The sequence below is a fragment of the Leucopleurus acutus genome, assembly GCF_964270905.1.
Source record: "Leucopleurus acutus genome assembly, chromosome: 3".
NCBI lineage: Eukaryota > Metazoa > Chordata > Mammalia > Artiodactyla > Delphinidae > Leucopleurus > Leucopleurus acutus.
The window spans coordinates 79,117,427-79,133,060 of record NC_139145.1 but is presented as its reverse complement, the minus strand read 5'-3'; positions in this window follow the sequence as shown (position 1 = coordinate 79,133,060).

Sequence of the window (15,634 nt, the reverse complement as noted above, 5' to 3'; positions counted from 1 at the left end):
CTGCTTAATGCTTTTCTTCCCTTAAAATGCCCATTTTTATGTAAACAGCTTTGCTTTTCAGTTATCTTTATACTAGACAATGATGCTATTAATTTTTGAATGTCTTTCCTTCTTTCCCTAGACAGTAAACTCCTGGGTGTCACTTTTAGCCATCTACCAGATGAGAATATTAATTTAAACAATGATAGGAAATTGATTTTCTTAATCTCTGCAGAGTGGAAAACAGAGGGGGAGAAATCCCCGCTGCACTGCAGATTTCAGAGTGTGACAATATTTGTGCCATTTTACCCCCGTCCCTGTGTTATGCCTGTTTATTGTTGCTGGGTCACTGTTGATATACTAAGGATATGTGCAAGAAATATCCTCTTTTCCCCACCCTAAAAAGAACACACGAAATGTTTCTACCCATATGTCTTACTAATTAAAAAATAAGGATTCTTGCATAGTTATATTCCATTGAATACTGCTCACTTTAATCATATTGAAATGCTTGTGTGATAAGTTTTCATTGTGGGCACTAATGGTGGTACCACAGGTCGAAGGTTAATTTCTCAGTAGCTTTTCTGCTGTATTTCAGACTGATCATTTTTCCCCGTAAGTCCCGTGAGTTATAGAGAGATTCTGTTCAAATCACCAAGCAAATGTATAAGAAACATTTGTTGAATATGTTAACAACTATTATGTAACTCTTCTGAATTTCTGTTAGATAACTTGATAGTTATTTTCTACAACTTAACTATTTAGATAATATGTTGAAATATAAAGCCACACAGTAAAGGCTAAACTCCTTGGCATGAAATATTGGGAGCTCCCAGAGTCTGCCTTCGTTGACTTGGTCAGCTTTGTATACCACTGCTGGCCCATTTGAAGGCAAAGTTCCATCCAACTAAAATTACTTAGTTTATTCAGTATTTTATGTTGATGTATTCTTCTCTGTATTAGCCCCGCTATGTACTTCTTCTAACGGAAATGTTGTCCTTTGCTCAATCCACTTGGAAGATTCCTATTTTTGTTTCAAAATCTAACTTCTGCTCCCTAGCGCCCCCTCACCTCTTTTGAGCCCTTGCTAGGATGTGGTGAAGTCATTTGTATATGTGTCTGTCCACTAGAGGGCTTGTGCTTTCCTCTGGGCATTCCCTGGGACTACCCCAAGGTTACACACAAATGGCAGGTACTCAGATACTCAGTAAATGCATCTTGTGTAAATGACTCAGTACAGCAGTGTGCAAGTGGAATCTTCATTATCTGCAATCCTTTGATTAATGTTAACATATTTTACTATAGAAAGAGTGTTGGCCCATTTTGAATTTACCAAATGATTAGAGAAATACTTGTTCTACTTTTTTTTAGTTCTATCATAATGACTTCCAAAACAAAATATAACTTTCATGGATTACATAACCTTATGGGTAATATAAAAGGCACCAGACTAGAAGTCAGGAGATGAGTTGTCGTTCCAGATGTGCCACTGACCAGGTGAATTCTGAGCAAGCAGCTTGATCTCTCTGGACTTCATTTTCACCACCAGTTAAATGTGGGAGTCTGTACAAGCTACAAACTCCGGAACACTTTTCCTCTGACATTCGGAACATCTGCCATGGGAAAGCTTCCAATAGGTCCCAGGCAGCACGTCTGCTGTCTGTTCAAACTTAACTGAACATCTATTACTTGCCTGGCATAGTAACAGAGACCACAAGAGGGAAGGAACAGCACTAGTGCTGCCTCATTTCTAACCTCACAACCACCCACCCTATGGAGTAAATGCAGCTATTCTGGTTGCCAGATGAGAAAATGGAATCTTAACGTAGTTACATAAATGCCCTAATTAGATATATCTGATAAGTAAAAGAGCTTGGACTAAAACTCACATCTTTTGAATCACATGCTCTCCCAATCTACCTAAGCTGCTTCCATTCTGCCATAGTTTATTAGAAAAAAAGAAAAGAAACAACGATGCTGTGCACTAGAAATAAACAGAAGTATTTCCATGATATAAAATACATGTGTAAATCAAGTTGTTGAACAGGTAATGGAATAAAATTCTACTTTTTTTCCATTATGAATCCATTTTTGTAATGAGTTTTTATTTTCTGTTTTTCCAGTGTAAAAGTGCTGTTAATTCAGAATGTTAAAAAACAAATGAATGAAGGGTGTAGTTTATTCATTTTTACCATACTATAATTTCTTCTACATTAATAATCATTTTTGGAAATTAGAGTTTAAAATTCCAACATGATTGTACCCACATATGCAAAGTGAAAAACTGAGACAAATATTGGGCTATAAAACTAAAAAATATATGTTTGGGGGAAGGAGCGGTGCTTTGGATTATTTAGATTATTTAATCTAAAACATTCTCTCAACATTTCAACTCATTTTCTGGGCATAAATACGGCTTATGTGTTTTAGCCACTGGTATACTCCAGCTATATACTTGAGATAATGTAAGTAAAAATATTAGTAACAAGATTCAAGAGAAGTGTGTTCTTCCTGAATGTGTAGTCAGGAGCAAGCCCCAGAAGGAAATTGAAGAGGAGCTGTGCAATTCAAACTGCAGGAAGATAAATGGTCAGGAGAGATTTTTTGTTTTGTTTTGTAAAGGCATTCAAACTTCGACAAAAAAAAAAAAAATGCAACAAGGTTTTTGAAAGCTTTTTCTATGCCAATTAGAACCTCATACATCACCATAACTATGAACAGAGAGCAGGAGAAAAGAGAAGGGGTCAGAGCTATCTATTAGCCTTTAAACAAACACATCTACATACTACAGGTAGAACAGTACATAACATGAAGTACAGTCACAGACTTGCTGAAGTGCTGCTGCTCAGTACTTAAAATAAAAACTGAAGATTTATATTATACACTCTTCTTATCCTGCCACCTATCTATCTTCAGCTTTTCAGCCTGGGCCAAAGAAAAGCACTTTATTTTTTAATCTATGAACAGAGATAATCTTCATTTCAAAATTTCTAGAGACTAAAAGATTCTAACGGGGCTGGTTAAAAACCTTAAGTTCTTGACCTGTTCAGAATTTGATCACACTGTTCCACCCAAACCGTAAATAAATCTATATCTATAGGTATAACCAAAACAAATTCTCTGTGCAGTTATAGGGTTATTCCCAGACTTTCATCTGGTTAACATGCGTCAATATATATATCTGGCATATATCTTAGCAGATAATCTTTATTAGTAATGACAACTATTAGATAGTAATCAGCTAATTAGAAAATAGAACTTCAAGTTTATTGATAGAAATTCTAATAATATTTACGTCTGTCCCAGGAAGATGAAATTACAAATAACTGTATTGTTTCTTTCAGGAACTTTTAGACAATCTATTTACCTGATTCAACTAGGCATCATCAGCCCCTTTGCAGACAGCAGACTGCTCAGTTGGGCTTATCAAACAACTGTTGAGTCTTCAAGGTTTATTTTCAAACTCTCTCCTCGCTGTGTCCACTAGTCCTAAATTATTACATCTAAAAATGCGCACACAGGGAGATCAGCTCAGTGCTGTGTGACCACCTAGAGGGGTGGGATAGGGAAGGTGGGAGGGAGATGCAAGAGGGAGGGGATATGGGGATATATGAATACATATAGCTGATTCACTTTGTTATACAGCAGAAACTAACACACCATTGTGAAGCAATTATACTCTAATAAAGATGTTAAAAAAATAATAAATAAATAAAAATGTGCACAATTCCAATCAGCGTCCATCCACTCCACCTCATATGAAAACACCTGCCTTAAACTACCAATAAACATTATGCATGTATCATCCAGTGATACCTCCTACTTTGGAGTCATTACTAAGACTTATCAGGGAACTGCTCTCTCTTGTTTGAGCAACAGGTTATTCTGGTGACCTGTCTGGAGACCTAACAGACACAATCTATTAGCTAAAAGGGTAAGATATATGTTCTGCTCTTCTACAGATTTTAATAGTAAAATTAAGACAAAGGGATCATAATCCCATACTTTTTATGTCAAGTGGGCTCTGGTTCCCAACAAAGTTTGATTCCAATTGACAGCTGGGTTTAGAGGAATCTGGTTTTGCCTTCTAACTTTATGGTTTCCTTTCCCAACATATTATGGTTAATTTAAACAACTCATTTATGCCTGATTAAAAACCAGTCAGCTAATTAATATGGACAAGTTGGTTGATGTCTGTAGAAACAGCCAATAACTTTTTCAAGTTAATATTAATTTACAGTTATCATTAGGGGTGAATAAATTTATCTAAAAGAAAATTACTAAAGTGAAAATTTTAATACTGAATATAACTAAGGATTTATTTTACTGTCATTTGCTCTCAGTGGAATCTGAAAAAATATTTTAAGTTAAAAGTTAAAACTTAAGTTAACTTAAGTTTTAAGTTATCTTTTAACTTAAAAGATAACTTCCATCATTATATATGCCTTTTTAAAGTTAGCATGACATTAAATTATGATCCTAAGGATTATCCTGATCTGGTTATCTATAATTAGAAAGAGAAGAATTTGTGATTTTTTTTTTAAACTCTTTTTCCCAGAGGCCCTGTTCAAAACACAATTTTGCTTTGATGGAAGAATATCACTGAGTCTTTTATGTTTCACATTTCCAAATGAATACCTATTAGTTATTTATTTCTACTAAAAAGGAAAATCCCAGAAGGGAGTTGACAAATGGCCATTGGAATTAAATGGATTTAAAAATTTTATATATTGCAAAGGATGCAATAATTAAACATGCAAAGGAAAACGATAAACTACTATGATTGACAAAATATTCCTGATTGTTTGAAAATATTTTCCCCACAGTATTGTATGCTCATCTACACTATTTTGCCAGATTCCAGAAAATGGTCAACAGAGCTGTGTAAAGGAGACAAAACACTCTATTTCGTTGCTTTACAAGTCAGGTCCAAATAATCAAAGGGATATAAAAGTAAGAAAAATAAATCACATTGAAAACATATTTTAGCCTTACTTGTGTACATTATTAAAGAGATTAAAAGTTTCATCCACCGATGAGGGTTAAGTAGAGGGTATTTTAGGCAGTACCCTTCGTTTTTTTCAAATCTCAAGACAATGATTCTCCACTAGACAGGGCAGGAGAGGCTCTTACATGTCTATCCTTCACATAGCCTGACACATAACAAGCAATAATAAATGTTTCCTAAGAAATATTTGTTAACTATCATAGAGCTTTGACATACTCCAGTACTGTATTTTATAATTCCACGAAAAGTAATGATTTTCAAACTGTATGCAGAAAACTATAAGGCACTGATGAAAGAGATTAAAGATGATACAAATGGATGAAGAGATATACCATGTTCTTAGATTGGAAGAATCAATATTGTGAAAATGACTATACTACCCAAAGAAATCTACAGATTCAATGCAATCCCTATCAAACTACCAATGGCATTTTTCACAGAACTAGAACAAAAAATTTCACAATTTCTATGGAACCACAAAAGACCCCGAATAGCCAAAGCAATCTTGAGAAAGAAAAACAGAGCTGGAGGAATCAGGCTCCCTGACTTCAGACTCTACTACAAAGCTAGAGTAAATAAGACAGTATGGTACTGGCACAAAAACAGAAAGACAGATCAATGGAACAGGATAGAAAGCCCAGAGATAAACCCAGGCACATACGGTCACCTTATTTTTGATAAAGGAAGCAAGAATATACAGTGGAGGAACGAGAGCCTCTTCAATAAGTGGTGCTGGGAAAACTGGACAGCTACACGTAAAAGAATGAAATTAGAACACTCCCTAATACCATATACAAAAAGGAAAGCATAGGCAGAACACTATATAACATAAACCACCACAAAATCCTTTTCATCTACCTCCTAGAGAAATGGAAATAAAAACAAAAATAGACAAATGGGACCTAATGAAACTTAAAAGCTTTCGCACAGCAAAGGAAACAATAAACAGGACGAAAAGACAACCTCAGAATGGGAGAAAATATTTGCAGATGAAGCAACTGACACAGGATTAATCTCCAAAATATACAAGCAGCTCATGCAGCTCAACATTAAAAAAACCAACAGCCCAATCCAAAAATGGGCAGAAGACCTAAATAGACATTTCTACAAAGAAGATATACAGATTTCCAACAAACACAGGAAAGGATGGTCAACATCGCTAATCATTAGAGAAATGCAAATCAAAACTACAGTGAGGTATCCCCTCACACAGGTCAGAATGGCCATCAACAAAATAATCTACAAACAATAAATGCTGGAGAGGGTGTGGGGAAAAGGGAACCCTATTGCACTGTTGGTGGGAATGTAAATTGATACAGCCACTATGGAGAACAGTACGGAGGTTCCTTAAAAAACTAAAAATGGAACTACCATACGACTCAGCAGTCCCACTACTGAGCATATACCCTGAGAAAACCATAATTCAAAAAGAGTCAGGTACCACAATGTTCATCGCAGCTCTATTTACAATAACCTTGACATGGAAGCAACCAAAGTGTCTATCGACAGATGAATGGATAAAGAAGATGTGGCAATATATACAATGGAATATTACTCAGCCATAAAAAGAAACAAAATTGAGTTATTTGTACTGAGGTGGATGGACCTAGAGACTGTCATACAGAGGGAAGTAAGTCAGAAAGAAAAATAAATACCGTATGCTAACACAAATATATGGAATCTAAAAAAAAAATGGTTCTGATGACCATAATTAAGACAAAGACGTAGAGAATGGACTTGAGGACACAGGGAGGGGGAAGGGTAAGCTGGGACAAAGGGAGAGAGTGGCATGGACATATATATACTACCAAATGTGAAATAGATAGCTAATGGGAAGCAGCCACAGGGAGATCAGCTCGGTGCTTTGCGACCACCTAGAGGGGTGGGATAGGGAGGTTGGAAGGGAGACGCGAGAGGGAGGAGATATGGGAACATATGTATATGTACAGCTGATTCACTTCGTTATACAGCAGAAACTAACACACCATTGTAAAGCAATTATACTCCAATAAAGATGTTAAAAAAAAACAACAATTTTCACCATTCAGAATATGGTACAAAAAAATTTCACATGTAACTCAGTTCAGGTAGTCCTTAGCTATGTATTATAGTAACAAAAGAACTAGACTGAAAGCTGGCAAACTGAGGTTTTTGTCACTATTAACCATGCCCTTGAGTAAAGTTTACCTCTTATCGAATAAGACTGGATAAAAGAGAATCTTTCAGCTCACCCCTTCAGCAAGGGAGTTTGGCTCCTAACAGCTCTAGTGAAAATTAGGCTGTTTCACACTAAACTGCTGTCAAAAGCGACAGTTAAGTAGTGATGTTATTACTGGTACCTCAAGTGATTTTAAGTACTTTTTAAATTAAGTAAGATTCTCAAAACTCTCCTAGTAACCAAACACAATATAAATGGCTTAGTTTCTATACAGGGAAAAAAAAAATCTATGTTCAAAATTACAATCTAAAATCTATCAACATAATATTTTATTCTTTTGCAATTGTATATATTCCCATGTAGCTCTATCAGTAGAATTTATAGCTAAACAAGTCAAAAATCATAAAATCATTTCCTTAAATATCAGTGACCCAATCAATCAAAATTTCATCCTATTTGTTGTAGTCTACGTAATAAACTGTCCTTTCTTTCTTTTTTTACTGAAATATAGTTGATTTACAATATTGTGTTAGTTTCGGGTATACAACATAGTGATTCATGTTTGGTTTTTTGTTTTTGTTTTTTGTTTTTTACAGATTATATTCCAGCATAGGATATTACAAGATATTGGGTATAATTGCCTGTGCTATACAGTAAAACCTGGTGCTTATCTATTTTATATATAATAGTTTATATCTGTTAATCCCGTACTCCTAATTTGTCCCTCCCCCTGTCTTTTTCCTCTTTAGTAACCAGAATTTTTAAGCTGTTTTTTCTTAAATGAACAATTATGTTCATATCATAGAGGGTGAACAGGCTGAATCTACAAACTTAATACATATTTAGTTAGCATTCTATTTGTTAGGATAAAATGGAAAAAATTTATCATTGTACTTTTATGAGCTTTTTGCTTGATTTAGCTAAGAAAAGGGGCTCAGTCTAAACTTTAATTCATAGTCTTTTCTAGATTTAAACATTTTTTATGATAAAAAGTTTATTTTTTAAAACTTTTGAATGTATTAATGTATGCATTTCACAATAAGAAACTAATCTCTAGTCAGAGCCTAATAGTTTAAAATAAAAAATCTATTTTTCTTTTAATAAATACATAAAATATACTTTGAAAATAGAAACGTGAGGTTAAGATGAGTTTTCCATGCATCTACTTCATTCAAAAGATACTGAATACCTGTACAGGCTAGGCAGTGATGTGGTTCAAATCAGAAGGATGTATTTTACCTAAATTAAATTGCTTAGCAACTTATTACTAAGAAGGTATGATATGCAGACATTATAATGAGCCTTAGGTCATGTTAACTTGGAGTACAGAAGCAAAGATCTAGAGGTATGCTAAGCTGATTTTAAACTGAAAACTGACAAAACAGTACATTCTTGAAGATGCAGACACAATTACCAAGATATGAGATATTGACCTGTAACTCTAAGTAAGAGATAAAGCCAAATCTTCGTAAAACTGGACTGCCACAAAATTCACAAGACCCCCCCACTTTGGGGAAGTGAGGGATAAAAATTTTTCTGGGACTTGCATTTTTAAAAGTTTGCCAAGTCCTGAGAAAGTCCTAGGGCTGGGCTATACCAGCCTGTTAGCTAGCAGTGGTGAGCAGATGATTACTAAAGGTGCCAGCTGTAAGGGATGCACTTTGAGAACAAGAAAGGTACAGAGATTCCAAGCATCCTGGAAAGCCCTGCTGAGCCACAGAAATGGCAGTGCTGAGGCTTTGAATATGTGACCCAATAGTTTTCAGCGGTTTGGGGCAGGCCACCCTGATGTACGACAGCCTCCATTCCTAATGTCAATGCACACAGAAGGCTGATACTGACAGAGTTGATGACTGCCAGGGAACCCTAATGGTTGGACAAGACTCCTCTCATTCACATGCACCCAGCAAGCCTTTTTAAATTAAAACATCCCAGGGAACATTTTTCACAAGTACTGAAGCTTCCGTTCCTCTTGTTTCCGACCACAGAGGGTTCATGGTTGTTCATTCATAATGGGATTCTGTCTCAAAGTTTTTCAGATCACAAATTCACCCTAAAATCAAGGGGCCCACTTTAAGCTGACATAAAGCATTTCTTTCAATCATACTATAAAATGTCACCCTCAGTTTTTCTTCCTTTCTTCACTACAATTTTCTTTAGATGGAATGTGAGTTTTATGTTGAGACAGATTTACACAGATACTGAGATAAATTAAGTGAAAATAGATTACAAATCTGAAAAAAGAACATTTGGGTGATGTCATTTTGTCTGCTTTCAAATCCTGTTTTGACAGAGATGAGTAATGTCAAAGTGGGAATGTGATCAGATTAAGTTCTTTCAGAAGTTAGTTTTCATTTAATTTTTTTGTTAAGACTGTATACATTTATAATCATTGACTAAAAGTTTTAAACCTGAAGGGAATTTACCTGTAATTTAGCACGTAATTTCCTTTCTACCATTCATCACTTTTCTGCTGCATTATCTAGAATAGTTGAAAATTTGCCCCACCTTCCACTGTGTTAAACACAGTTGAATGTTACAATGTCAGGTAAGGATTTGAAGAAGACACTTTTGAATATCAGCAGCGACGGCTGCTCTGAGGCAAGATAAAAAATACTCAGGACATCTAAAATGCTGAAAAAGTGTTCATGTATCAAGAAATCTGTTTTTAAAAACAGGTTGGCAAGTTTGACACATAATATTAGATTAAACAATTTTATTGGCTTCTTATTTAATATTTAGTTGCATCTGTGTATGGGAGCAAGACATGGCAGGTGTACTGGAAGGCTCTTAACGTGAAATTAGAGAGAGAGGATCTTATTTCCCAGAAAAATGTATGGGCAGGGAAGGCAATCAATTTCCACTGGCAGAGGGTTTTCAGATTCAGTGCTTTCATGACATTTCATTGTCACTACCTCCAGCCGGTAAGAGAGCATTTCGTTGGCAAATGTTTACGCCTACTGGTATGTCTTCGGGGAAAGTTTTATTTACACTCTGAAAAGGTATACGTTTTTTGTGTAAAAGGCAATAGAGTATTTCTCAAACAAAATGATTATGGAGAAGGTTATCTATTGCTGAAGCTGGCTGATGCTGGGGATTACTATGGATGACAAAGATCATGATCCAACAGGGTTTGTATCTTATCTACCTCAGATAAATAGAACTGAAATGACTATTATAGGGTAGAATTTTGCTCCAAAGCAGAAATTCAATACTAAAGGGCCCAAAGTGTCAGAGTTAGACGGTAGATAAAGGAAGAAAAGAAGGATAACCTCAAGCTCAATTCCCATTCATCAATATATCATTAGTTCCTCTTAACAGAGCTGTCTCCATGCTAGAAATCTCTCTCATGAAAAGGCTCTTTTCTGAAACTTCAATATATCTCTTGGAATGTGTTCATGAAGAAAGTACAGAAGGTACACATGTTTTTCTTTGTGAGTAAAGGAAAACAAAGAGGTGTCCTTTATAAGCTATAGTGGGAGGTTTTCTGGGAAACTAAGGCAGCAGATTAACTGGCCATAGGGCCCTTCCTAAGAGTCCTCATGAAATATTCAAATAAATAATAATTGAGAAAATGCCTGGAAACAAAAATTGTCTACTTTAGACAATGTGCCCAAGTCCCGGGTAGGGGCAGGATGGCAGTTCACACTGAATGCGCCTCCTATAGGGATTGATTCAAAAGTCCATTCTTTATCTAACCCTCTAGGCCAGGTCTGAAGGGCACTGACCAAACATGTTCCCTAAACCCTGTTAAGTGAGGGAAATATAAGCCCAGCGATTGAGTTCTAGTTCCTTAATGCAGTATCACCACTGCCCAATAAAAGGCTGCTATTCAAGTCCATGCAATTTATCTCCAGATCAGCCAGATTGTAAGCCATTTCTGCTTCCCCTTGTTCTCATTAATTCTTCTCATCCTACCGTCATTTAGAAACTACAACAGAATTTAATGACTGGAATAGCATAGGAGCACAGCGTCCAGAATTCATGAATAAAAAGCTAACTGCTGAGTGTTCTGTTGCTTATTTAGGCCAGCGCTTATCAAATTATCTTTTGTGAAGAAACAGTTTATTCATTTTTTAAAATTTCCAATCTGTTTCTGTATGAAACTTTTAAAAATTACAGTAAAAATGAATCACTTGGAAATTAAACTAATCACCCATCATACAAAATAATTTATTTTAACTGTTAGATTCAACAGACATAAAATTCTTCTAATTGTGATTCTAAAAAAAGGTTTCAAAAGACTTACTTTCCATTTCTTTACTGATCTTTTGTAGACCCTTAGCAAACATTTTACAAACTTGCACCAGTCTGTGAACCACACTTGGAGTAGAACTGAATTAGACAATTCAATACTCAGCACAGGAAAGTCTGTATCAGCCCAGTACTTTTCTTTTTTTTTTTTTAATGAAATGACCTCTTGGCAGGGGATTCAAGTAGAATTGATGACATCTTCTTTTCCTTCAGGTTTAGATCTGAAAGCCTGAAGCTGTTAGCACCCCAATGGAAAGGAGCTGAGGATACTCCAACCTGCCAGTCTTTTGGGAAGCACTGGGATTAGATAAATTTCTTGCAGAGTATATAAGAAACACTAGGACAAAGGCAAGCAGGACATTTCTCCAAATCTATGAGGAAGTTCAACTTACAAGAAATATGATTTCAGAAGTCCACAAAAAAAAGAGAGAAATAACACAGGTAATTTTCAAATCAGGAACAAAGGGACACAAAAAATAACATGATGAGGTGAAATTCAAGGATTTGACTTAAGAGAAAAAGAATAAAATCTGGAGTAAATTTATAATCTGTTAAAGTTAGTAAAATGAATAGCTATTGGGGAATAAAAATCACTATCACTTGTGTTAAGGATAAACATGTGCGTTATTCTAAAGGAAATAAAGAGACGAAAATAAGAGAAGATGAAAGATGCAGAGGGAAAAAAAATGCAGATCCAGTCTAGGATTTCCAGATTTTCCTGAGGAAACAATAAAACAGAGGCTTATAGATCCAAAGGGCTAAGTTTCAGGAAACTTTCTAAGTAGGTAGTCAATATAAATATTGGATAAATGGGTAAATGATTGGCAACAGAAAGACAATTCTTCCAGTGACTTAGGTTAATCAAGTTCAAGCAACTATTTAGCTAGTCTCTAGAAACACCCTATTGAAATAAAATAAAAGCAAAGATGTAAGTAACATTCTAGTAATGTATGTGATGTACACCCTATTCCCCCACCACAAGTTAGTGGTGGGGGAGGATGGCCTACGGAAAGGAAATGTGCAAACACACACAGGCTCAACAGGAATGGCCCTCATGATGTCAAAGTACAAAGTGTCCGTTGAACTGTGCCATTTTGGTTTGCTTAACCTTTTTGTTACTTCCAGTGCCTGTAGCCAGCGCCTGGGTCACTAGAGAAAGCTCCAGAATTTCTTTAAGAAGCAGCTTAAGAACAGACATATGGGCATTTTTAGATTAGTTGCTGGTAACTTATGGAGGAAGGACTAATGGAGACTTTTTGTGGGCACCTTCTTTACCTCCCTCAGAGCTTTTCTTTGGCACTGTCACTGGAAGAATGATGGAGACATATTCTGACCCATCTCCATTTGTCCATGTGGGACACCCTTCCTGACTCTTCCACACTCAGGCCCCAACGTCTCCCCAATGTTTACATGGTTCCTATTTATTACTACAGATTATCTGAACACTAGCCCATTTGGTTATACTTCAAACCATTTTTATTTCTGATGGCATTCAGTCAGTATGCAACATTCCTCTAGGTATTTCTTTTCATAAAAAGTATATATTACAAGGTAAAAGTAAAAACAAAGGAAAAAAAACAACAACAAAGGCTTGCTTACAGGAAGTCATTACATGGGCTTTTTGGGGAAAATGTGTGTGTGGGTAATACTGATTGGCCCACAGAATATGCTGCAGCTCCCCTTGGACCAGGAGCCTGCACACCTGAAAAAGTCTGAATAAGGGTAGATGTGGCCTGACATTGGTGTTTCCTGCTGGAAGTTACCTGGCTCATGACATTTACTTCATCACTGCTCTCCTTGGCCCCTTGCATCACAGGTATAATAGAAAAGAGAGAGGATAGTGGAGGGTCTAAATGGGAAGAAGAAATTTTGTAGAAAGAAAACATTATTAAAAGTATAAAATTAGGGTGTGGTCAGGAAAACCAAGTAATCCAACTAGATTGCATCTGCATTACTGAGAGGCAAAACAAATAAATGATAAAAAAGACATACTGGGAAAGTGGCATACTGTACAGGCCATATTCAATGCCACACCAAGGAGTTTGACACAGACACAACAGAAGTTTCTGTGCAAAGAATCTTTGGACTAAAGTGAATTTAAATGAAGAAATTCCTAAAAAAATATTGCCCTTTACATAAGACTACTTGTGTTAAAAAGGAAAGAAGTGAAATATTCGGAAGGATTTTTTTAAGTGAAAATAAATAATGATGAAATTCCTTAAAAAGAAAAATGTCTATGAGCACATGTCTTATTCACAACACATTTACAGGGATAGGGTGGAGGAGCCCAAGTTTTAGTAGTATCTAATAACATCCTTTGATAAATAGCCTAAAAATGAGATCTCTGAGGAAAGGGCTAAATATATTTAGCTATTGTGTCCTAAATGCTAAATATGACTAAAGGCCAAAGGTAAAATATCTTGTATAAATGGAATTACAAAAGTCTCAATGAGAAATAATAAAAGCTAAATCAAACTACTCTGGCAAAAACTGGACATTTTAAAAAATACTAAACAAATGAAAATGGCAAGATTAATAGTAGCAGAAAAAAATGCAAGACAAAAAATAAATAAAAGAGAAGCTAAAAATGAGCCAAGACAGATCCATGCAAATGGAAGGATTTGCCCATCTGACAAACAGTGCTGGGAGAAGACAGAATGTTTAAAGAACATGAAAAGAGAGTCTTTGTATTGGCATTTAATTGAAATTAATTAAATCATGGTGGAATAAAAGCAAAAGAAAATGATAGATGCACAGAACCTAAAGTTCTCTAGTATCTAGAAGAAAAGAAAGTTAACATCATCCGTAAAAAAATTATTTAAACTATATATTAAAATTAGATTGTGTAAAGCACAAGCGAAAAATTTCCAAGGCATTCATGCTCTGAGCCAAAGCCAATTTTAAAGACCTTTCCAATGTCCTTCCAACTACAAGAGCCACTCATTGTATTTAACTGTACTATATGAGGAGTCATTCTCTTCTGAAGGGCAGATTATATCCAAGTAGGCATCTCACACATTACCTTAAAAAGGGAAGAGAATGTGACCCATAGAGATGACAGGATCAAATTCCAAAGTAAAGAACTTCAGTATGTAGCAGGAAGTCCTTTAGCTTTTACACCAAATAGCAGAAGAAAGTGTCTGAGTACCCAACCAGTCCAACTATTTTATAGCGAAGACAATTTTTCCTGCCATTTTTGTTGCCACCCTTAAACATGTTGCATACACAATAGAGCAATAGAGCCCAACCAATTAACATACCAAAATGATTGGAAACGTGTTTGACCAATGAAATCAAATAAGACCACTTATTTGTGATCTAACCAATCATTTCATGATTATCTTGTAAACTAGCAAACAAAATAATGATGTTTAGTTAAGATTCTTTCATTAAACAATGAAAACAACTAAGTATTATATTGAGAAAAATGTGAAAATAAACCATGTGTCTTCAAACAAGAAATAAATATAAACAGCCATGTATAAAATTAAGAAAAGGAGATGAAAGGAGGGCAAACATTAAAATATCAGGAATTTAATATAACTTAGTCTAAAATTTAAGAGTACCTGAAATGATAATAAGATGAAGACAGTGACAGGAAGATATTAATGATCATAAAATCAAATACAGAAAGAGGAGGTTTTAAAGGGTAAGCGTATTTAAATAGCTGTATTTTAGTGACTGCCTCTCAACTCTGACCTCTATTTCAGACACTCTGAGCAAATTAAATGACTCGATGAAGCCAGAAGTTAAGACTATATCTTTAGTAGAAAGCAAATTTTAATGACTGAAAAATAATCAGAGTGAGATGCAGCTGCAGTAATCAAGTAATTTTTAAAAGTAGTGCTGTTGTCAATGGAAAAGCAGTCCATAACTTGCAGGGAGAACATAGCAAGAGAAAGCTTAATTTATAGTAAAGCAGAAGAAAAATTACAAGAAAGACAGTAGTCAAGAGGAGAAAAACGAGTATAACAAATAGGGTAGGTCCACATTTCTAAGGGTCTGCTCACAGAATAGTAAAAAAAGGAAAATAAATATGGTCTGAAATTGATAACCTTCAAGAAAAACAAATATATTTAAAACTTTACACATACTTAAAAATTTACAATCATTTTCACATCAAGTTCTAGAAGGTTCATAAATCAAAAAGTCAAACTAAAAGGATACAATACATATGAGCAAAAAAGATGTCCAGAGAACTACGTTCCCAATTTTAAAGTGAAATTCAAAGTTTT